This window comes from Lepidochelys kempii, chromosome 12 (assembly GCF_965140285.1).
Source record: "Lepidochelys kempii isolate rLepKem1 chromosome 12, rLepKem1.hap1, whole genome shotgun sequence".
Taxonomy (NCBI): Eukaryota; Metazoa; Chordata; order Testudines; family Cheloniidae; genus Lepidochelys; species Lepidochelys kempii.
In genome coordinates, this window is record NC_136391.1 from 15,676,589 (window position 1) to 15,700,264 (window position 23,676).

The window sequence follows — 23,676 nt, forward strand, 5'->3', positions numbered from 1 at the left end:
CGAAATGGCTTCTGAACTGAAATGGGTACCGTGTGCCAAGTTGGAGGAAGTTACAGAATTTAGCAACTTTGGCTTCATGTGACAAGTGTTCTGAGAATTGTGGACTATTGTGTGGTTGGTAGCCATTTCAGAGTTCTTTTCAAACATCTCAGCTCAGGTCTTGATTTTTTTGGAATGATCTACTTTAGTTCTCATCGGCAAACATTATTAATGAATGGCACATCGTAATGATCAGCAATGAGAGTGAGTCGGAGTTTTGCCTGAGTAACAACTAGAGGATAGAGAGATGTAGTTACCATGCATGTACAAAGATGACTATATGTTTGCACTAAGTAGAGAAGTGCTTTGTGTTTCACTCTCACTGATAACCAGGTACTCTAGACAGCCTGTTGTAAATGATTCAGTGCTGTCTTAGGCTTTCCTGCTGGGAGCCTATGTGAACTGCTCTTGGAAATGGTTTCAAACCTGCAGTTCAGGCAGGTATTTTTAGGTCTGTCTTGAAGACATGGCAACTTTCATACATTTCAGCTTCTTTGTCTGGAGTCACTGCATCTCCAGACATGTCATTGAAATGGGGTATAATTGTGGTCTCCTCCCCTCTGAATCCACCCACCAATCTAAACTGCTTTAAAGGAGCTTCCTGCTGTGCTACACTGAGTATTTAGAGCCTTTCTAAGCAAAGCAAAGTCAAGATGTATTTTTATATAATATGTTGATCGGGAAAGAAATCTATAGGGGGAGAATCTGAATTCCAAGACCGTTTGGAGGGAGGAGGATAAATATCATCTGATATTTCTTTAACAAGTTCTAACTGTTCCTCTAAAAGTTTAAGCCACACAAGGTAGAGAACATACCTGAGTGAGAGAAAACTTTGTCTGAAAAGTTATTTTCTATAAGAGCAATATGATTTTTAACAATAGAATAATTAAAACAATGGATTTCAATGGAGATATGCCAATTTATAAAACCTAAGATTCTGGCCCAATGAATTTTCAGTGAGTGCCTTTCTGACGTTGTACACCGTATGTTTTATGGAAATATGCTTATGAGTGTGCATATGATGTAACTGTGGAATATGCTTTATGCAGAAGGTCTCTTGTAAGGTATAATAACAAAGGTTATAACCTACTGAATATATTCCTCCTTTTTGTATGTATGTATCATTCCTGTATCTGAAGATAGAAATATGAAGTATAACTCTGAGGTCCTATTGTAATTATGCAAAGTGTGGGCCATTAATGGTGGTTTAGAATCTTGATGGCTCCCATTGACTAGGACAATTGGTTGTGAATGGGTTTATTTACCTGCAAGCCTTCCTGTGTATGTATGACCAGCCCCTGGGTAATGAAGAATGAGATCTCACAGGACATTTGACCATGCCACATGATACTGGAATCCATCTTAAATCTGATACTTTTCCATTTAGAAGGGAGGGTGGGGACCCAGAGAGATGAAAGATTCCCACCTTGTGCCAAAGCTATAAAAGGGAGTGGAACACAACAAAGGAGACCTAGTCATGAGAATACCCATGTTTACCACCTAAGATGTCTGCTGGAAATAATAAGGACTGTACCAGGGGAAAGGATTGGGCCCAGACTTGGAAGGAGTCTAATCTGGGAAAGAAGCTTATTGGAACATCTCTGAGGGTGAGATATTACCTGTAATCAGTTTCTTAATGTATTAGGCTTAGACTTGCGTGTTTTGTTTTCTTTTGCCTGGTGACTTACTTTGTTCTGTTTGTTGTTACTTGAAACCACTTAAATCCTACTTATTATACTTAATAAAATCACTTTTGTTTATTATTAAACCCAGAGTAAGTGATTAATACCTGAGGGAGCAAACAGCTGTGCATCTCTCTCTATCAGTGATATAGAGGGCGAACAGTTTACAGATTTACCTTGTATAAGCTTTATACAGAGTAAAATGGATTTATTTGGGGTTTGGATCTCATTGGGAACTGGGTGTCCTGGTGCTGGAGATAGATAACCTACTGAGTGGTTTTCAGTTAAAGCCTGCAGCTTTGGGGGCATGGCCCAGACCCTGGGTCTGTGTTGCAGCAGGCTAGTGTGTCTGGCTCAACAAGACAGAGTTCTGAAGTCCCAAACTGGCAGGGAAAACTGGCTCAGAGGTAATTTCAGCACATCAGGTGACAGTCCCAAGGAGTTCTCTTTTGTGTTCTCTTTTTTCTGTGTGTTCTCTTTTTTTTGTGTGACTTCATCACACCCTTTAAAAAGCAAAATGAAGATCATGACCCTAAAGATCTAAACAGAACGGGATCTGGCCTCGTAGCAAGTGGGATAGTACAGCAAGCTGTCACGTAAGAATTACTAGTTTAAGATTATTAATGGAGCTTTCCAACTTGGGACAAGGTGAGAAGGATGAGAGCTGTGCCATGCTCATGACAATATGGCATTTCCTTTGCAGTCCATTAAATGGTTATTTAACCATCTCTGGTGAATGAATGGTACTACATGTATGCAGTCTTCTCAGTTCCTTACTCATGTGAATAATCCCAATGAATTGAATAGCACTACTCATTTAAGTAAAGTTACTTGTGCATAAGTATTTGCCGGAATGGCATCTGTCATTTATACAGGAATGCTGTTTATCCCATGACTGATGCCATGCAGTTTCAATTTCTTTGCTTTCGACAAGTGATTTGCACTGTAGGCAGTACAATAAAATGTTAACTAAATATAGGAGGACAAAGGATTAATGAGGAGTTTAGGGGAGATTAGCAAGGAGCCTAAGGAGGAAAGGTGGTTTAATTTCTAATTGTTTAGGTTTTTTTATGCAATCCAAAGAATGAAATTAGACTGACTTTCTTGTCCATTTCCGTGTTTCCAAATGTGTATTATAGTAAATAATTTTCCATAACTGCTGAAAGATATGGCTGGCTCCTCACTTGTAATCAATTAACATGCAAATCCCATCAAATCTGTCTTTTAACACACATGGTTACTGTGAGAAGTCTACATGATCACTTTAACGCATCTACTACAGAGCAACTGGGATAAGATCATTACTTTGGCAGACTTGGGTTTTTTCTTAGTTAATGGGGGAGAGCTGGTTGGATTGGATTTTTTTTTCTTTGAAATAAGAGGGTTTTTTATGACTTTTAGTGTAAAACATAATGTGAAGGGATACCAGTGCAAAATGGCTTATTGGTAGCAGATAAGAGAAGTCACACACGGTAATAAGTGAGCTGTAGCTCACGAAAGCTTATGCTCAAATAAATTGGTTAGTCTCTAAGGTGCCACAAGTACTCCTTTTTGCGAATACAGACTAACACGGCTGTTACTCTGAAACCTGTCTATTGCACAAGTACTAGACACTGAACATTTCAGTCTAGTAGGAAGGCTCCTTCTGTCCAATTAAATTAATAGTCATATAAAGCAGTATTAAAACAAGCAGACTAAATTCTGTCAAAATATCGCATGGAAAAACTGAGGAGTGAATAAAAGATACTGAGGGGAAAGTTTTGCAGGGATTCGGGATGTGGAAGTTGATCCTGTAATTTTTATCAGCTGTAGTTTGAAGTGAAGCTAGTTGGAGACACTAGCAGAGAGAGAAAGAACACAAATATGAGGGTAGGTCAGTAATCTAACAGGGTAAATGGATAATATATTTTGAAAAACAGAAGGTTTAATTTTTTTATATTTTAGATCATTTGGGGAACCCCAACAATGAATTTAAAAATGATGTTTTAGATAGATTTAAAGTGATGTAGATATATCGAAATATGAAATTTTTTTTTTCTCCAGCAAGCGTTTTGTAGAGTTGAGCAAATGTCACAAGAAGGTTTGGCAAATATTCACTACAGTTTAAAAATGAATTTGTATTGCTGTGCTCACACCCCTTTTATATTCCCTATCCATGAAAATTTGAGCTATTCAGTTTTACTAGGACAAGTGCTCACAGAGGGTAAAATTTATATTTGTGCTTCAAACTTCTTGAATTTTTTCAAAGAAATTGTGCCATCCTATAAGCAGAGACAGAGGATTCATTCATTTAATAATGCAGCTGGAAATTATTCACTCAGATCTAAGAAATAATACCCTCCTTCCTCTCGAAAGTCATCTCCACAAGATAGGCAGGGGTAGTACTACCCTAAATTCTCAATTGCTGAGGGACAATCTTCATGTATTGATATATTTGCTTTCCACAACCAACTCTCTGTATAACTTTTCATGTGTGATGTACTCAAATACTTGAATGCTAATATCTAAACTGTATTGTTAAATTTATTCACCTAAATTTGGGTTATTGCTGATTATGTACATATGTATCTTATGAATTTTAAAACAAACTTTGTATTTGTGGATAATCTAAGCACTATACCCAGATGTACAGACACTCTTTTCTTAACCTGTGTATTACATAATTTTTTAACATTGGGTTTAATAACATTTTTAAATCTGTTTTAATCTTGTTTTCAGAAACAGTATGCTCTTTACCTATGGTTGTAAATGGGATCTGAGCAAAATTATACAGACCTAATCCAAGGCCCATCGAAGTCAGAGGTAGTTTTTTCATTGGATTCAGTTGGCTTTAATAAGGTTATAAATGCTGGTTTGGCTTTCCACTGTCACTATTAGGTGCTTTGCAGAATTGGTTTACAAGGGTTTTCCAAATCTAAAGAGGGAGGGGGAGAATGTTTGTTTAGCTCCTTTGCGTCCTTAGCAATTGGTCCAACCTGCAAAACTCACAGACAGCTTCAGTTCTGGACTTCCTCCGAAACCAAGTTTGGGGAGGGCCAGATTCAGCATTTTGGATCAACTTCCTGCAGACCCAGGCCTGAACTGCAAAGTTTGATCCACAATTAAATCAGCTTTTGTTGGCTTTGTCCATCTTTATTCTTAATATCAGTATTAAGGCACCAACATGTTGGGGTTGTAATTAAAGCACAAACTGTCAGATCCATATCAAACAGAAACTTATCTCCATATTCTCCTCTTCTCTGTCTCCTGCATCCAATGGTTGTCTCGTGAATTTGGCTTGTAAACTCTTCAGGATAGGGACATTTTCTTATTACATGTTGGTACAGACCCTAGCACAATGGGGCTAGAGCCTCTAGGTGCTACCACAATACAAATAATGCAAAACTGAAATTTAAGCATTATAGTCTAAACCCAGCTTTGGTAAACTAAACCCACTGTTCTAAGGTAAGTTAATTTTAAAATTAATTGATTAATAACTCAGAAGTTGCATGTGAGCCAGACTGCCTGGGGACAGAGCAAATTCTGTTTTCCTTTACCACAGTGTAAATGTGGTATAATTCCATAGGTATGAATGGAGTTATGCCGGGTATACATTGGAACAGAATTTGGTTTTGTGAGTGGGATGTTAGATTTAATGATTGCTAAGAAGTGTAATTAAAAGATGATGTTAACAGAATATCAGATTTTCTGAACTCATGTTTGTTTGGTATTTTAATTGAAAATAAACAAAATCAGGAGTGCAAAAAAAAAAAAAAGTAGAAAAGATATGTGTGAAATATAATGATCATGGTCTACTTCTAAACAGCCAGGGAAATTATAGTCATCTTGTGTGTGGGACAGGAACAAACACCTCTTAATTGCACTTCATTATAACGTACCTTTCTCTGCTCAGTTGTATATATTAATTATAAAAATCATGTTGCAGAGACGAGAAGCTCTACAATAGTTTTTTTCTCTCTCCCTCCCTAATGCTGTCTGCAGAAGGATGGAAGAACAATATCAACTGTCATCCACAGAAAGAGCTTTCAAAGACAAAATCATAAAAAGAATGAAAGGCTATTTAAAAAAAAAAGGAGGAAAAATGCTTTGATTTCCCAGATTTTCTACTTATTAATGTTTAAGTTTCTCGCTTCTTTTTAAAAGTATCTTATCATACTGTTTTGTGTGTGTTATATGCAGGTAAGATCACTTTTTGATGACTATATAACATGACACATGGATTACGTAGCTAATTATTAACAGATGGAAGGTGACGGGATTATTATGGAAAAAGATACCACAGCAGCCCTCCAGGACTTGCATCGGTTATTCAGATAAGGTATGGAAAACATGATCGTGGGACTGATTACGTAAGTGGACATAGTATTTTGTATTTCTTCATGTAAATTGTAGTCTGGGAGATAGTTAACACACCTGAAAAGCTAAGGGCAATGTTTGCCTCTCATATCTTTATTGCTAAGGGCCAGATTCTGTGAGATTGGACATTTCCTCCCTGATTCTGTGGTTTCCCCAAAGCCTCCAGAGAGGTGGTGCTCCGAGAGACATGTGATATGCTACAAAAAACACTTTATTCTTATGCCATGGTGAATCAAGAGCATAAGGGTGCGTGGTTTGAATATTTAGTGTATGTAGGGCTCCTTACCTGGCAATGAGAACTGTCCATCCAGCACTGTCCAGGGCAAGAATAGATGTCACAGAGTATAACACAAGAAGAGAGCACTGTGATCATCTCATCTAATCTCCTGCGTAACACAAGCCACTGGGCTTCCCTGAATTAATTCCTTTTCGAACTAGAGCCTATCTGTTTGAAAAACATCCCATTTTGATTTTACAATTGGCAGTGATGGAGAATCCACCACTTTTCTTGGTAAATTGTTCCAGTGGTTAGTAACGCTTACTGTTTTAAAAAACAAACACACACACACACCCTAGTCTGAAGTTGTCTAGCTTCCGCTTCCAGTCAGTGCATCTCGTTATACCTTTGTCTGCTAAATTGAAGAGTCCGTTATTCAAGTCCATTGTTAAAGTTTTGTTCCCTATCCTTTATTATTTCTCGTGGTTCTTTCACGCACCCTCTCTGATTTATCGGCAACCTTCTTAAATTGTGGACAGCAGAACTGGACATAGTATTCCAGCGACAGTCTCACCAATGCCAAATGCAGAGGTCATATAACTTCCCTATTCCTGGTTGAGATTGCCCTATTTACATCATGGATCAGATCAGCCTTTTTGGCCACAGCATCACACTGGGAGCTCCTGTTCAGCTGATTATCCACTATGACCCCTAAGTCTTTTTCAGAGTTACTACTTCCCAGGATAGAGTCCCGATACTATAAGTGTGGCTTACAGTCTTTGTTCCTAGATGTATAACTTTACATGTGGCTGTATGAAAACACATATTGTTTGCTTTTACCAAACAATCCAGATTACTGTGAATAATCTGCTCTGAGAGTGGTGACTCAATATATTACATCACCCCAAGAACCACCTCAAGGGGTTTCTGACATTGTCACCCTCCTGACCCACCAGTGCCCCAGATGAGTAATAGTAACCCTGCTTCAGGGCTGCTATGGTGTGTGACAGTGGGGAGGGAGGATTCCTTGTTAGATTAAGGGCTCACAATAGAGCTGTTTTGCATCATATTACATATCTGTTTTGGAGCCATTTACACAATGGGCCAGTATTTGGCTATTTATCTGAAGTATCCACAGTGCAGATAATAGGTCCAAGATACCTATCCAAATAAATTGGTTAGTCTCTAAGGTGCCACAAGTACTCCTTTTCTTTATCCGAGAGGAAAGTATTCTTCTATTTACCCTCTCCTGGAGGAGAGTTTTCAGAAAAACAGGCAAATTGATGGAAATTCTAAAACAATTATTTGAAAATGTATTTGCTAAAGTTAAAGTTGCCTGCATCATACATGTATGACAAAAGCCAGGTTCTGTGCCTTAGCCCTGGAGGGGGTTAGTAATATTGTGAAAACTAGAGATCCCTTGAGGGACAATGATTACACAGAATCAAGGGTGCAATTCTGTTGGGTTTTAGATCATGCCCATCACTGGACTATCTGAGCAGCTGTGTATATGCACTGCTAGGAAGACCTCTTCCCTTTTTCCTCTCCCCACTCTGCACAAATGTAGAGCCACGCACTGTACCTACTCTAGCACTCCCTACATTTTTGGGGTGGGGGGGCTGGCTAGCATACCCAGCAACATCCAGTGGTCCCCTAAAAAATGTAGTCAATGAGGTGGCCAGAATTCCATCTTACCCCAGTTCCAGTATGGCGGCTAGTGTTTTGCAGCAGGCTCAATGGAGAAAGCACACTACTTCATTTTGCCCCACGTGTAAGAGTGCTGTTCCCCGCTCTCCTTATGGCAGTCTGCCGCCTTCTGCCCTGGGCCTCAGAGTATTTCCACTCAATCCCTGCATCGCACAGGTGCAACGTCGCAGCATGGCCCCATGTGTTTAAATCACTTTCTCTTGCGCCTTTGTTTATTGAAAGTGTCTCAAGCTGCTGCTGAACCTTTCAGTCAAATATGCTCACAGAATAAGCATGTTCAGACAATATGAATTTCAGCTTTGGATGCAACAGGTGCAGCAGTTTAATTTAATTTCCTCTGTTGTCCAAATACTATTCTCTCTTTCTACGAAAATACAGAGTTGCCAGTTGACCTTTGTTTCGTTGCACATCTCGTGCAGGGAGAGCCAGGCTTAGTCACCACTGAACTCCTGGCATATATATGTAATCACTAGCTACATTTGTTGTGTTTCCAACAGAACTTGGGTCTTGGTTGGGCAACAGAATGTTCTAGAGCTTGTGGGTGATTCTGCTGTTTAGTTTTGTGAATCTGCCTCACCAACTTCTATGCTCCACATCTTTCAAAGTCAGAACTGAGGGTGAAAAGTCTGCCCGTATAAAGGACAAGCCTGTTACCTTGGTATATGGACTTAAATTGATATGCTGTCTCCTGCCTGTGGTACTCACTGTTAACCCCCTCAGATTAGACCTAGTACTTTCCAAATGGGTCACTCAACTCTCACCTTGCACACCGTGGTCCTCGCTAGGTCTCACATTGCTGTGTATGGGAGGGAGGGTTCACCTACCTTCATGCCCAAGACCTTGAGACTGTTTTTGATGTAAATCAAGAATAGCTCCACTGCAGTGAATGGAATTACACGGATGTAAAACGTGTAAATAAGATCAGTACAGGCCTGTGAACCCAACCTCTTGTATATTCCTAGCTTAGCACCCACCATCCAGATCAGAGCTCAGTATTTTGCTTCAAAACAGCTGTTAGGAACTGTACTCACCATCATAGCTGTGATCCATTTCCCCCTCACATGGACAATAACAAGTTAGAGAAGAATTATTGATTTTATTGATTGCTTGACTGATTTATTTAAAAAAAAAAAGCTGAAGGGGCAGTGAGGTATAATTTAGAGCAGTCCTCACCCTAAACTGCATTACTGACCCCAACCTGGTCTCCAGAGCTAGGAATAGTAAAGTTGGCTTAAAGCCTTCTCTCCTTCCCCACCACCCAGTTTCTCAGCTGTGCTGAGTGGAGCTCTGTAAATGCAATGGTTGGCCTCCTCTTAAATGGTATGGGCCAAATTCTGTCAGTATAACTCCAATGAAATAGTTGATTCCAGTGGAGTTAGCCACCTGAGGCTTTGGCCCATAACTCCTCTGATTGTGAAATTTCCCCCAGCACTTTTCTATTTACATAATTGCCAAAATAATTTTAGTCTAAATATGTCCATAGCTTTCTAACGTCAGGAAGAGAAACACATAACACATGATACAGTTTTGTTAAACAAATATTAACTTGAAGGGAAAGTGGTTGAGGAGAGCGATTAGCCAGTCACTTTGAACACTTCCAAACAAGCTGAGAAAATCAACTTCTCAGAATTCACATAAAAAAAAAACATAATGTAGTTAATATTAAATAAAAAGCTTGTGCAACCTTTTACCTTTACAGTATGTGCTGATGTGTCCTTGATTCCAGTCCTGTTTTGTTTATGATTAATGAATGACTCACCTTGAAGTCCATTTAGCTCGATTCATTCCTCATTATGAATTTGAAGAGGTCATTTGTTTGGGAACTAAAAGAAAAGCCTCTTTGTATGTTGCAAAAATGTGAATAGTTTGATACAGTGCATATAGAATGGTAACATAGAATCAGAGTCTAAAGGATATAAGGCTGTGGTTTAAGTTTTATCAGACCTCAAATTGGTCAGGAAATCTCCAGGCTTAAAATTCAGTGCTGACTAAACATGCAAACTTGTTCAAGATTTCAGGGAAAATTGCAACTAAATCAGAACTGAAGTGGGAGGTGTAAGCTGTGGGGAAAGGTGTGAAGTTAGGCAAAACAAAATGGTGACATTTGTGCTAAATGTCATGAAACAAATTTTTGTGGCCAGAGTATGCACATGAAGCCCCCATTGAAGCCAACAGGAGTTGTGCTCCCATTCATTCAAATTGGGACTGCTTTGGGAAATGATCTACAACAGAAAAAAGGTTAATATTGACTGTGAAGAGGACAACCACATTGTGCACCACTTAAATCTTACCTTAGTCCCTCAAAATAGAGCACTGGTGGGATTTGCATGTTGTATTGCATGAAGGCCTTCTGCTGTCACCTTTGATGGTGGGCCTAGTGGTACAAACTAAGGAATGATCACAGTTTGTAAAATGTGAGACAAAATTCAGACCTGGTATATATGAAATTGCAGGTCTGAATTTGTCTTTCTAGCTGTTATCTTCCTGTTGAAAGAAAGTCCATCTCTCTTTCTTTTTCCATTTACTCCTCAGATATTTTAACAATCCACAACCCATGTTACTTCTGTAGGTAATGCTTTATAAGCAGTTGACAGTAAATATGATTAAAGTAGAATTCCAGTGATGTTACATATTACAGCCACATGGTCACCTAAATAATAAGATTTATTAAGCCAGTTTTCTTTCATATGGAATTTGAAATTTCATATAGAATCTTTCACATATAACTTGGCATTTCACCAGCCAGTTTAAAGGAGCATGCAGAAATGAGAACTCTTGAGAACTTTCCATAATAAACTTAAATCATAATTTAGAATCCCTCCCTTCTAAATGAGAGTCCTTGTTAAATGAGAGCAAAGCAATCTTCATTTTCCTATTCAGCAAATAAATGTGATTTCATTACTGCTGTTTGCATAAGAACTATGATCTGCACACACGGTGATTGATTTTTACATTTCATGATTCTTTGCAGCATATATGATTCAGGCTGATTCACCTTAATATTTGTGTTGTGAAGTTCCGTAGCTTATTAAGTATAGTTTGTGTCATCACTTTTAAAAAAATAGATAACTCTGAGAATGGTTAGTAACCGCAGGCAGACCTTTGGCCTCTGGTTTGCTTAATATTGTGGTTTTATGTTTTCCCCCAATTTGTTCAGAACTATTTGTACTTTGGATTATTAATCTATAACTAAACATTGTCCTTGGTGTTCATCTAGCTGACGATGTTTGGAACCAAACCAAATCTATTATCTTTTCTTTGAAATTGTGGAGGGCTTTTATTCCAGTGCTTGATTCAAGCTTCTTGTTCACTTACAACTTCACTGGAAACATTTCAGCTAAGCTGAGGCATTGTTTGGTCATTCAAGAGCAGTGATCAGGCTAGTTTTTGTGAGTGAGATACACAAAGGTCTGAATATCTCTTCCACAAAATCATGTAAATGAAGTTTTGTGAGATTCTCCCAGTGATGAATTACACACATACAGATGCGTGCACACCCATTTATCAAGTAAAGAATATATATCCCTTCATTTTTTAAAAATAATGAGGAATACTACAGCACAAGGAGACTCTTGACTTACTCTAATTTTCAGTAAAGGTTGATGGGAAAATGTGCCCTATCCCATGGACAGGCCAAGGGGGTTGCCCCCAGATTTCTCCTATTGTGTACTGCCGCCATGCCTTGGGGCACCACTCCCGCCCTGGCAGAACATGGGGCCTCTACTGCCATGAGGAGACCTTACACGTCGCCTACCACAGAAGGGGTGCTTCAGGACTGGTAATACAGATCAGCTGCATTACCTTTTGGAGGGAATCTTTGTGGTGCTATAGACAGTGAATATCTTTCCCTTTGGCTCTCCTTCTTCCCCTCCCCACCCCCCCCCGCACACAAACACAGATGTGAATGTTGCTGAGAGCCCTCCACGGAGTTTGGTTGCATGTGGATAATACAATGGGTCTTGAAACCCATTATCTGGTGCAATATGAGAATTATAAAGAAGCATAGATTGAAAGAGAACTGTCTGGAAAGTTTGCACTGTATTCGCTCAGAAAAGGAATCACCATAATGTCATGCCGTAGAGAAACTTTTGTGGCAAATGCTTTTGATTTAGGTGTTGCCTCCTGGCCTGAAAGTTTGAGCATGTGGAAGTGAGAAATTCTCTGCTGTTCATAAATTGCCTGAGAATAAAAACCAGAATCCTTAGCATCGTTGTGATGCCAGGGCTTCATAACTTCCGATCTGTCACTGTAACCTATACCATTGCCCAAAGCAATCTCCAAATGAGATAGTTCCATCATGGGTGTTTGGATAAAGATATCAACAATGTAGGGCGGGGGGGGTGGGTGTTTATGGTTCTTAATAGGGCTGTTGATTAATTGCAGTTAATTCACGTGATTAACTCAAAAAATTAATTACAATAAAAAAATTAATTGTGATTAATCGCAGTTTTAATCGCACTGTTAAACAATAAAACAATTGAAATTTATTAAATATTTTTGGATGTTTTTCTACATTTTCAAATATATTGGTTTCAATTACAACACAGAATAAAAAGTGTACAGTGTTCACTTAATATTATTATTTTTGTTACAAATATTTGCACTGTAAAAATGATAAACAAAAGAAATAATATTTTTCAATTCATCTCATACAATACCATAGTGCAATTTCTTTATCATGAAAGTGCTACTTACAAATGTAGATTTTTTATTACATAACTGCACTCAAAAACAAAACAATGTAAAACTTTAGAGCCTACAAGTCCACTCAGTCCTACTTCTTGTTCAGTCAATCACTAAGACAAACAAGTTTGTTTATATTTATGGGAGATAATCCTGCTGGCTTCTTATTTACAATGTCACCTGAAAGTGAGAACAGGCGTTACACTTTTGTAGTCAGCATTGCAAGGTATTTACATGCCAGATATGCTAAACATTCGTGTGCCCCTTCATGTTTCATCTACCGTTCCAGAGGACATGCTTCTATGCTGATGACGCTTGTTAAAAATATAATGTGTTAAGTAATTGTATGTCCCCTGCATTCTGCCATATATTTCATGTTATAGCGGTCTCAGATGATGACCCAGCACATGGTGTTCATTTTAAGAACACTTTCACTGCAGATCTGACAAAACGCAAAGAAGGTACCAATGTGAGATTTCTAAAGATAGCTACAGCACTCGACCCAATGTTTAAGAATCTGAAGTGCTGTCAAAATCTGAGAGGGATGAGGTGTGGAGCATGCTTTCAGAAGACTTAAAAGAACAACAGTCCGATGTGCAAACTACAGAACCCGAACTACCAAAAAAGAAAATCCCCCTTCCGGTCATGCTGTCTCACTCAGATGATGAAAGTAAACATGCGTCGGTCTGCACTGCTTTGGATCGTTATCGAGCAGAACCCATCATCAGCATGGACACAAATCCTCCAGAATGGTGGTTGAAGCATGAAGGACCATTTGAATCTTTAACACATCTGGTCCGTAAATATCTTGCGACTCTGGTTACAACAGTGCCATGTGAACACCTGTTCTCACTTTCAGGTGACATTGTAAACAAGAAGCAGGCAGAATTATCTCCTGCAAATGTAAACAAGCTTGTTTGTCTGAGTGACTGACTGAACAAAAAGTAGGACTGAGTGGACTTTTAGGCTCTAAAGCAGGGGTGGCCAACCTGAGCCTGAGAAGGATCCAGAATTTACCAATGTACATTGCCAGAGAGCCACAGTACTTCGTCAGCAGCCCCCCCATCAGCACCTGCCACCCACCAGCAGCGCCACCAATCAGCGCCTCCCCCTCCTTCCCGATCAGCTGTTTCGTGGTGTGCAGTAGGCTCTGGGGAGGAGCGAGGACACTGCAGGCTCAGGGGAGGGGGCGGGAAGGGGTGGAGTTGAGGGCAGGGCCTGTGGCAGAGCTAAGGGTTGAGCAGTGAGCACCCCCCCTACACATTGGAAAGTTGGTGTCTGTAGCTCCATCCCTGGGTTCGGTGCCTATACAAGGAGCCTCATATTAACTTCTGAAGAGCCACACGTGGCTCCGGAGCCATACGTTGACCACCCCTGCTGTAAAGTTTTACATTGTTTTATTTTTGAATGCAGTTTTTTTGTACATAATTCCACATTTGTAAGTTCATCTTTCATGATAAAGAGATTGTATTGCAGTACTTGCATGAGGTAAATTGAAAAATACTATTTCTTTTAGTTTTTATAGCAGAAATATTTGTAATAAAAAATAAATAGAAAGTGAGCACTGTACACTTTGTGTTCTGTTGTAATTGAAATAAATATATTTGAAAATGTAGAAAACATTCAAAAATATTTAAATAAATGGTATTCTTTTATTTTTTTTAATTGCACAATTAATCATGATTAATTTTTTAATTGCTTGACAGCCCTAGTTCTTAATGAAGATGTAGCAATATGATGTCAATGGTGTAATATGGTGTTTTTCTTTTCTGTTTCTGTGTCACTATGGCACCATGTGACAGATGGTATAAAACAGCCCTCTGGGCTCCTTTAAAAAAATTAATTCAGTTATGAACATCTGGAAACACGAAGTAGTGAAAAAACTGAGCCTGTGAACAGAACTGTTAAAAAGAAGAGGAAACAGCGCTCTTCTTCAAGTCCGCTTGATGCAGGTTGCCAGTATGTTGCGTGTTAGTAAACCCCTCTCCCGACTGTAGTTTTAATTCCTGAGGGCACTGGATTTAGTTCTTCATGATTATTTTGTTTGTTATGTCTTGTCAATCTCTGAAAATCATTGTTTTGCTGGATAAGATCTGCAGAAAATAAATGCTTGTTTACAATGTGATTTAGCCAATGTGGTTCAAGGTCTTCAAAGGCTCAATGGACCCATTCCTGAACCCTTTACTCAGGCGGATCTCCAACTGGCATTAAAGAGGGCTCTGCCTGAGTAAAGTCAGGATTATGTGCCAAATCATTATGACACCTTCTGATGCTGTTTTTTAAGTACCCATTTCCTGGTTAGATATAAGGGAGCTGACGATCCTCTCATCTACACTGGTGTCTGTTGGAAGTATCTTCATTTAAATCAATGGAGTACCAGCACCATAAAAATGATGCTATTGACAGGAGACTCAGGATGAAGAGGACTAATTTTCAAGGAAGCCTCCACCTGGTTTTCATTTATGCACGTGCAACTTTGCATGTTCAATTTTCAATTGCTATGATAGTGTGGTGGATAGAATTTACCCTACACACACACCGCTTATTTAGAGAAAAGGATTTTGCCTGTTTATATGATACATCTTGAATGTGCAGAAGACAGTGCTTGAAAAATGTTCACCTGTATTTGCGCTCACAAATTTGAGAGTTAAAATAAATATTCTAACTGTACACAGTTAACTAAATTTGAAAATGTTGCTCATCTTTCTAAACAGCACCGAAGAAGTGGGCTTTGAGATTTAAAGGAAGAGTTATGAATGTACTTGCAGCACATTGGTCACAAGTGGCTGGCTTAGAAAAGTTTGAATTTCACCATAATAGCGTTTATGGTACTAAACTTCAAAGAACAGGAAGCAAAAGCACAAATAATTTGTCTTGTTCTTCTCTGTGATTTAACCTGGTCCCTTCTTCATGTGTGCAGAATATCTAATAAAATTATGGAATTAAGAGCTGTTGAAGCTAAAGAAGTTCAATGTGTAGCAGCTCCATGCAAATTTAAAATATGTGCTATGACTGCCATAGGTAGGAAACTTTTTTTTTTCCCCGAATCATTACAAAAAAAGACACATCTATCATTGCATTTTACAGGTATACTTATTATTTGTATACACATTGGGCTAAATTCTACAAGGATAAAAATCACAGTGTAAGTGGTAAAGTAGTATAATGTACAGTTATATAGAAAAAGGAGTGTAAATTACATGTCAAGGCTGTGTGTATAGCAGGAAAGCAACAATCAGAGGGTGTCAAGTAAAGTGTGGGATGGCCTTTATTTTACACCCTCCTTTACAATGAGATCTGTTTTTTGACTGATACCACACATGCAACTTACACACATACAACTGTAGAATTTGGCACACAAACTCTGAAGAGAGTTGTATAACATCTCGGCTTTTGCATAGTATGCCCATATGGGCCAGACTAATTCTTGTGAGCCTGTAATTCCAGTGGGCCAAATTTTGTTCTGTTAGATGAATGCAAATGCGGAGTGACTCCACTAATAGCAGGGGAGCTGCCCCCGTTTTGAACAAGTGTAAATGAGAGCAGAATGTGGATCCTGTATATAATAATGAAGCCTGTTTGATTCAAATAAGGTGACGATATAAATAACTTGCTTGCAGGCAGAAATAGGTGCCATAAATAACACTGAAAATAAGACTGCTTAAGCCTTTATAAGGCAGTTTCATTTCCTCAGTACAAGAGCAATTAATTTCCAAAGGTTTAATTAGCAATGCAGCAAGCTAATGAAAAATGGAAGCCTGGAATGCTTCAGAGAAGATGCCATCATAAAGTGTTTGTAATCCTTTTAATTTTACTGCTGTTTCTAAGTAAGACCCAATACTACAGATAGAAATGATGGGTTGGTTTTTGGCTAAAATTCCCATACGTCTCCGATAAACAGATATTCCATTCGAACTTCCTCTGTTAACTCCATCAGTTACCATGGAATGATTCTCTGTGCACTTGTTAAGTAAATGATTATTATAAGACTATGGAGACATGGTCAATCAATTTAACCCCTTTTGTCCAGCCCCCAAAATGGTTCCCTTCATTTGCCTAAATTCAGCTGCTTTTGAGAATTTTTTCAAGCTTGAAGGACTCTCTGGATGCATCACATTAGCAAACTGTAACCTGAGAGCAGGGCCTTTGGAGCAGCAGGACTGCTTTGGCCCCCCAATTGTTTTGCTAATCAAGATTATTGCCACCATTGAGATGTGGAAGTATAGCCTAGCTGACAAAATTTGTCAGCTTCCCATGAAATAGTTCTGTCAGTTTAGTCAGGGTGCTGGCTAATATTAACATATAAATGAAGTCTCTCCCCCACACCCCTTAATAGATGCAGAGAAAATATAAACACGCACAAAAAACCCCTCTATGCTTAAATCAAACAAGATTCTTTTCTCAGCTCTAGCCCATGTCCCTGAAAATCCTATGAGTAGTGGAGCTAAAAGCGGGGCTGGGGGGAGGGGGGAGAGGGGAGAGAAGAGTAGAATTTGCACAAAACTACTTTTAAGCCATAAAGCAGCAAAGCTCCACTCCCCTGCTGATAGCAACAGGAGATTGATTACGCCTGCAAAAGTACAAATGGTTGCCTGAATGCAAGTGGCAGACCTCCAAAGCAGCATGTTCTATGTGCTGGTTTTACATTTTATAGCAGAGGGCTTGGATACAAAGTGGAAAAGTGGAACAGAGGGTATGAAAGAGTTATCTTTGCCCAGAGGTCAAACATATGAGGACCGCCCCTGGTAGTTTTAGTGTCTGACCACAGAAAGATAGCAGAGGGAATCTAACCCCTTTGCTACAATCATCCCCTAACATAATTTCTCACACTGTCCTGTAACACCTGTTTTTTGCCTTTCACTCTGCTTTCTCATAATCAGAATACGTATTGTGGACGACTCACTCTTAATGCTCTTGCTTTTCCAGCTGACCTACAAGGTGATGTAATCTAATGCTCTTTTGCCCATTTATACAAATTTCACATTATTTTGTGAAAGGCAAAGGCACTGGATCAGTGGTGGCGCTTTTCAAATCCCAGCCAAACAAAATCATAAAACATCGATTCAAATTCAGACCTATTTTAATTACAAATGGAGCGACCCAGAGTTTTGCCTCTTATTTTCAACCTGATTTAATACAAAAACATAAATATCTTGTGATATTTGTAATCTGCAAGTCAGCAATATTGACCATTTGATACTAAATTGGCTCTTGAATGGCATCTATACAACAGCTTTGTGTAGTTAGTATATGCATTAGAGATGACTCTGATAACATGCTCAATAGGCTTTGCAAAGCATAGCTTTAAATAGAAGGAATCCTTCAATCACGATTTGTTCTTGCTTATTTGGGAAACAATCAGATTATTCCTTTGTGCCTAACTGTGACAATACTCTAAAGCATGAATGAAAACCCAAATATATGTTCCCCTGGTGGATTACAGCAGCCATTCATGTTCATTAGGCTAACATGAAAAATACTTTTAATATGTAAAATATCTGCCACTAAAGACAATATTAAGAAAACAACAACTTGGAAATAGTTTGCGTTGATAGTGAATTAACTATAGCAGAGTATTTGCAGGTTAGTTCAAAGCAGCCAGTTCTTAAAGAATCCCAGTCCAGTAGCTAAATTCCCTACTTCTTTAAAATTAGAAGCTCAGTAATAGAGAATGAAGCAACATGTTGCACATTTATTTCAGCTTCCCCCAACCCCTAGTGTAAAACAGTGAGTTATTTGTCCAAAATGCTGAGCTAAAAGGAACTTACGTTAAAGATGACTATTGTCATTAGTTTATCGCCACACGTTTAATGGCAGTCCATGGAGGGTGATGTTCATACTGAGACATTTGATCTATATGAATACTGTGCATAAAAGCATTTGATGGAGGAACTTTAGCAGTACTGCCAACCCCAAATGTTCAAAAATCATGAGTCAGGCTCACCAAAATCATGAGATTGGCTTTAAAATAATGAGATGATGTAAAAATAATAGATTTGGGGTTCTGTTTATTTGCCTGCGGCTTTTTGAGTCTTTGGGGTTCTTTTATTTGCCTGCTGGGGTCACATTTTGTAGCTTTCTCCACAGCCACGAGAGCTACAAACTTACTTTTTATTTAAGAATAAAGGCTGAAGTCATCACATATCCACTTGATTCTAGGAGCTGGGGCTTTAAGGAAAACAGTAATTATCATGAGACTCATGACAAAATCATGAGAGTTGGCAATACTGCTTTAACCAAAACCCCTTACCATCTCTCTTCTTAGCCTGCAAAAAGAATCAGGGTCCAGTATTTGTAAGTCTTGTTGGCCAGGACTGGGGAAAAAAATTAACAGTAACGATCAAATCAAATCTCCTTAGAGGTTGAGGAAGTCGCACCCTATCCATTTGAGAGTTGAGGTTTCAGAATTCACTGAATGCTCTGGAATTCTCCATGGAGTTTCACTAGCTACAGTCCATTAAAAAAACTTATTAATTCTATTACGGTGGGGATAAAGGCTCCATTGTGCAACACTCTGTAGAAATAAGTAAAACAAACATGGTCTTCCCTAGAGAGCTCACAATCTAGTATAACTTTCAGGACCCCGCTTCAGTGCTATTTCATCGCTAGCCTACATATTCATCCTTCATATTCATCAGTCCCATAGCCTCCCGTCTAGCCACAATGCCCATCAGCCAACAGAGTAATCTTCTGTTATAGGCATCATATGCAAATAGCTATGTAAAATATCATAGGACATAGTACTCAACAGTCAGAGGTCAGTCCTCCACTGAATGAGTATCTTTCAGGTCAGTGGCACTTAGAACTCATAAAAAACCACCAAATAGCACATTTATACTGCAATCATTTAGATACAGTTGACATGCTGTGTGCTAAAGACCAGATTTACTCCACAGGGCTTTCTTTCTCACCTTTGTTTCTGGTTACACACCCTCATCTTTGACTCTGAGTCTGCAGCACCTGTCAGGTGTGTAGCTCAACTAAGCAAAAGAAGTCCTATCCAAAAGGAAGTGTGTGGAACTTACCTCTGTTACTAGGATTGTCCAATTTACAAACTTGCCTTGGAACCAAAGCTGACTGTTGTTCACAATGGACTCCTTCATACCTTAGAGAGAACAGCTGCCTCACACTTCAGTGCACATGAACAAAACACCTGCTTAAGCCCAGAAAAACAGTAAGCAATGAGCCTGGCTTTATACTGGATGCTGTTTACACTTTTTTTTTTTTTGCAACCTATTAAAAGGTTTCTTTATTTTTCTACATGCTGTGGACATTTTCAACAGACTTTTTTTAACCCAAGTGCATATTTTTCTCTCTTTTTATAGAATATTAAAACACAATGCAGATATTTTGCTCCTCACGATTAGTGTAAGGAAAGCCTCAGAAGTTTGGTCTGGATCAGTACCACGGCTTAGCTCTCCATAACTTATTCAGTCTATGCTGTGTACATTGTGCACACACAGCCCTTAATTCTCAACTCACTTTTACCATGGTCAGATATTGAATACTGGTAAATTCAGTATTTTGTCCTTGCATGTGTAGATGCATAGATGCATTCAACTGCTTACACTTCTGAATGTCGCCAGAGTTGCATACATTCAATTTTTAGAGTGAGATCAAAGTAACAGCAGGGATTCTTCACGAGGAAGATTTGGTGTCTTTACAGTTTACATTGAAGTCATGCTTTTGAGTAAATCATGCTGGGAGACAGGCTGGCTCAGGAGGAAAGGTAATGAGTTAAAGGTCCTGATTCTAATCTCATGTACAGTACTGCAAACTGGGAGCAACTCCAATGAAATCAGTAGAGTTACACTGGTGTAAAGCGGGTGAGAGAGCATTGAATCCCACCCTAAAGTCACCAGTGGGAATCTTCTCTAACATCTTCCCTCCTAAGGTACAATTCATACAGACTGATCCCTCTTTCTCTATGGAGCGCCACTAATCTCAGTCGAATCGCATGTGCGTGCAGGGATCTGTCCATCCAGATCAGATTTCAGATCATGGTCTAGATTATTAATCACTGAAAGCTGCTACCATCTGCATCCTTGTGATGGGAGTCAGTAGTCTCTGTCAGTTACTAAGGGACCTAATCTATATCCAGCACTACCACTGGCATTAATTGTCTTGGGAGTCTTAGCAGAGGAGGCCAAGGACTGAATGGTTCCATTTAAATGAAATACTCTTTCCCCACTTGGGGTGGTCCTGCCAGATCAGGTCTGAGACACAACAGTACAGTAAAGATAGCACTACTGTTGCCTGTGCTGTGGATAAACAAACGAGTTCAACCTTCAAAGCTGTCGGTACTTTTCAAGTACTAAATTACATACACACACCAATTGTGTACTAATCCAAATAATTTTAATCTTATTTTTTATTTGCCATGAATTGTATTAGAATGGTTGGTTTTTTTTAAACAATGAGCATAACTATTTTATTTAACTAAGGGAAACTACTGGGAACAAATTCCCATTTACAATGTCTCTCTGCTGGAACCCACACGAGCAAATGCAAGCAATGCAATAAGGAAGATCAAACTTGTTACACTGCTGATATCCTAAGAGTTTGAACTCAGACCCCCTGCCGGCCTCAATTTTACAATGATAATCATTTCCTAAAATGTCTTCATTTTGTAAATGAAGTTGTAGCTCCCTCTGAGGCAGAGGTTTGCAAAGATTAAATCATTTACATTTCAAAGTGTTCATTTTTTTTTGCCAGTGTGAGAAATACTCAAGAAAGAAAACGAGCTCTCCTTTTAATTTTTCAAAGCCAGAGGAGCATTCATAGTGAAAATAATCACAGCCCATTACAGCAGCCTTGCTTGCCCAGTCCCACTTCAAAAGGATGAGCCTGTCTTTAGTCCATGGAGCAGTGAATGACCATTTAAGTGAGTGATGGCTTATTAATACTATGACTCAGCCACTTCCCGATAAGGAGAACAATAAGGGGTCAAAGCCTGAGCATCCCTTATAGGAATTAATGAGAACATGTTGCTGGTAATTTGGTCTTTTGCAGATTACATTTAAATTAAAAGGCCCTTGTGTTGGGCTTAATGGTATGACCAATATCCCCTATATTTGAAAGCCAGGGACCACATTTCTGCTGTTTACACCTGTGTAATTTCATTGACTGCAGTGGGGTTGCACAGGGAGCAAGTCACCATAGAAAGAAATAGAGTTGTCCCGGTGAAACTGCGAGCAGAGCCTTAAAAAAATTCAAAGAAGGAGCCACCTTAAATATGCCACACAGTCAAAAGGGTAGTTATACAGGATGTTGTACTGCCATGCACATGGCAAAGTCAGGACAGCACAAAATACTATTAGTATAAAGAAACAGAGATGTAGAGTCTGCCTAGGATGTCTGATTAAGAAATTAGATAGAAATTTGGTAAATTGGTTGATTCTTAAAAAAATCATAACAACAGCTTGATGTTGTCTTTCTCCTTTACTAGGAGCCAGTCAGCAGGCATAGCTGTGAGACAACCTGTAAGAGTCTGGGCCCATCCTTCTGAATTCCTCTAACCTCTGCTTCACCTTCACCCTTGTTTTCATTTAGCGACAAGTAGGTTAGACTCCTGGCTGACTAGCATATTGGCCATTTTATCGCTATTTAGAATGTTATAAGCACTTTCCAAACACAGATGAAGACACATTTCCTACCAACCTGCTCTCAGATCACGGATAGTCAGATGAGTCTACTACAAAATCAACTAGAAGAAAACATTTCCAACACAATTGTAAGGAAAATAGAGTTCAGTGGAAATATATTTTTCAGTGGACAATGGCAGTAAAATTGCAGAAATGATGCTAGTTTACAGTAGAAAGGTATAAATGTAATAGTGTTCTTGATGTGTTATTTATGTGTTACCCTTTAATGCATCCTCTTTTGTTTGCTTTTTTAATCTTTTTTCAAGATGGATATTGTTAAGTTTGACCTATTGGAAAACTCCTACAAAACTTAAAAGCAGTGAAACCAATCAGGTGCTATGGAAAAATAATATGGCTTGACTGAAACTACTTTTAAAACTTATAAAAATTAATGGAAGGATAATCTTTCTTTAGAATTCTGTAGCAGAAATAGAATTTTCTAATGTATGCTATAGGACATTTCCAATTACAGTGACAAGGCCCAGAAAATGGCAAGTTACTTGACAAGTGACTTACAATGAGAAGAGAGTTAAAAGATCTGCACTAGAGAAGGTGAGAACAGGTGACATGACAAAGGTATACAGAATAGTGACTCGACTAATGTAAATCAGTCACGCACTCCTTCTCAGTGATTATTATGTTGTTTATTTGTATAGTCATAACTCCTAGAAGCTTCAGTCAGGACCCCATTGTGCTAGGCGCCAGACAAACACCGAGCTAAAAGAAAGACAAGAAACAATAGATAGATACAGATGCGGGAAAGGGGGAGTACAAGGAAATCATGAGATTATATTGGTCAGCATGATAGGCAGTGCACCAGCAGCCTAAGCCTGGTCTCAGTGCACCAGAAGCCTAAGCCTTGTTAAGTTTTTGTAGGCCTCGTGGCAAAGAAGAGTTTTAAGGAAGATTATGAAGGAGCATAATGAGTTTTGTGGACATTTATTGGGGGCTTTTCCTAAATGTGAGGCGCTTCATAGGAGAAGAGACATAACTTATGTTTGGTATGATAGAGAAGAGAGAGTCTGTGATGTGAAGGGATGCAAAAAGAGGGGTATGTGGTCAAAGCAATGGGCTAGGAAAATGATCTTTACAGCAGCATTCTGAGTGGATATCAATGGATCAAGCTAGCATTTGTCAAGTCATAGAAAAGAATGCTGCAGTAATCGAGATGCAAGATGATGAGAACCTGAATGAGAGTTTTAGCTGTGTCGATGGATAGGAAAGGCTACATGTTGGAGGTCTTATGTAGAAAGACTCTGCAAGATTAAGCCATTATTTTAATGGAAGAGGGACACTCAATGAAACTGACCATTTGCAAAATTCAAACTTTTAGCAAACCTGTGGAATT

General features: G+C 38.9%; 1 long non-coding RNA gene across 1 annotated transcript in view; it reads left to right on the forward strand.

Moving 5' to 3' along the window:
- Positions 1-4,444: 4,444 nt before the first annotated feature.
- Positions 4,445-23,676, forward strand: part of LOC140896222 (uncharacterized) — a 46,140-nt gene continuing 26,908 nt past the window's right edge. The window contains exons 1-2 of the long non-coding RNA XR_012154469.2: positions 4,445-4,523; positions 5,901-6,039. This is a non-coding gene — a long non-coding RNA (uncharacterized LOC140896222). The remainder of the gene's footprint in view (positions 4,524-5,900; positions 6,040-23,676) is intronic.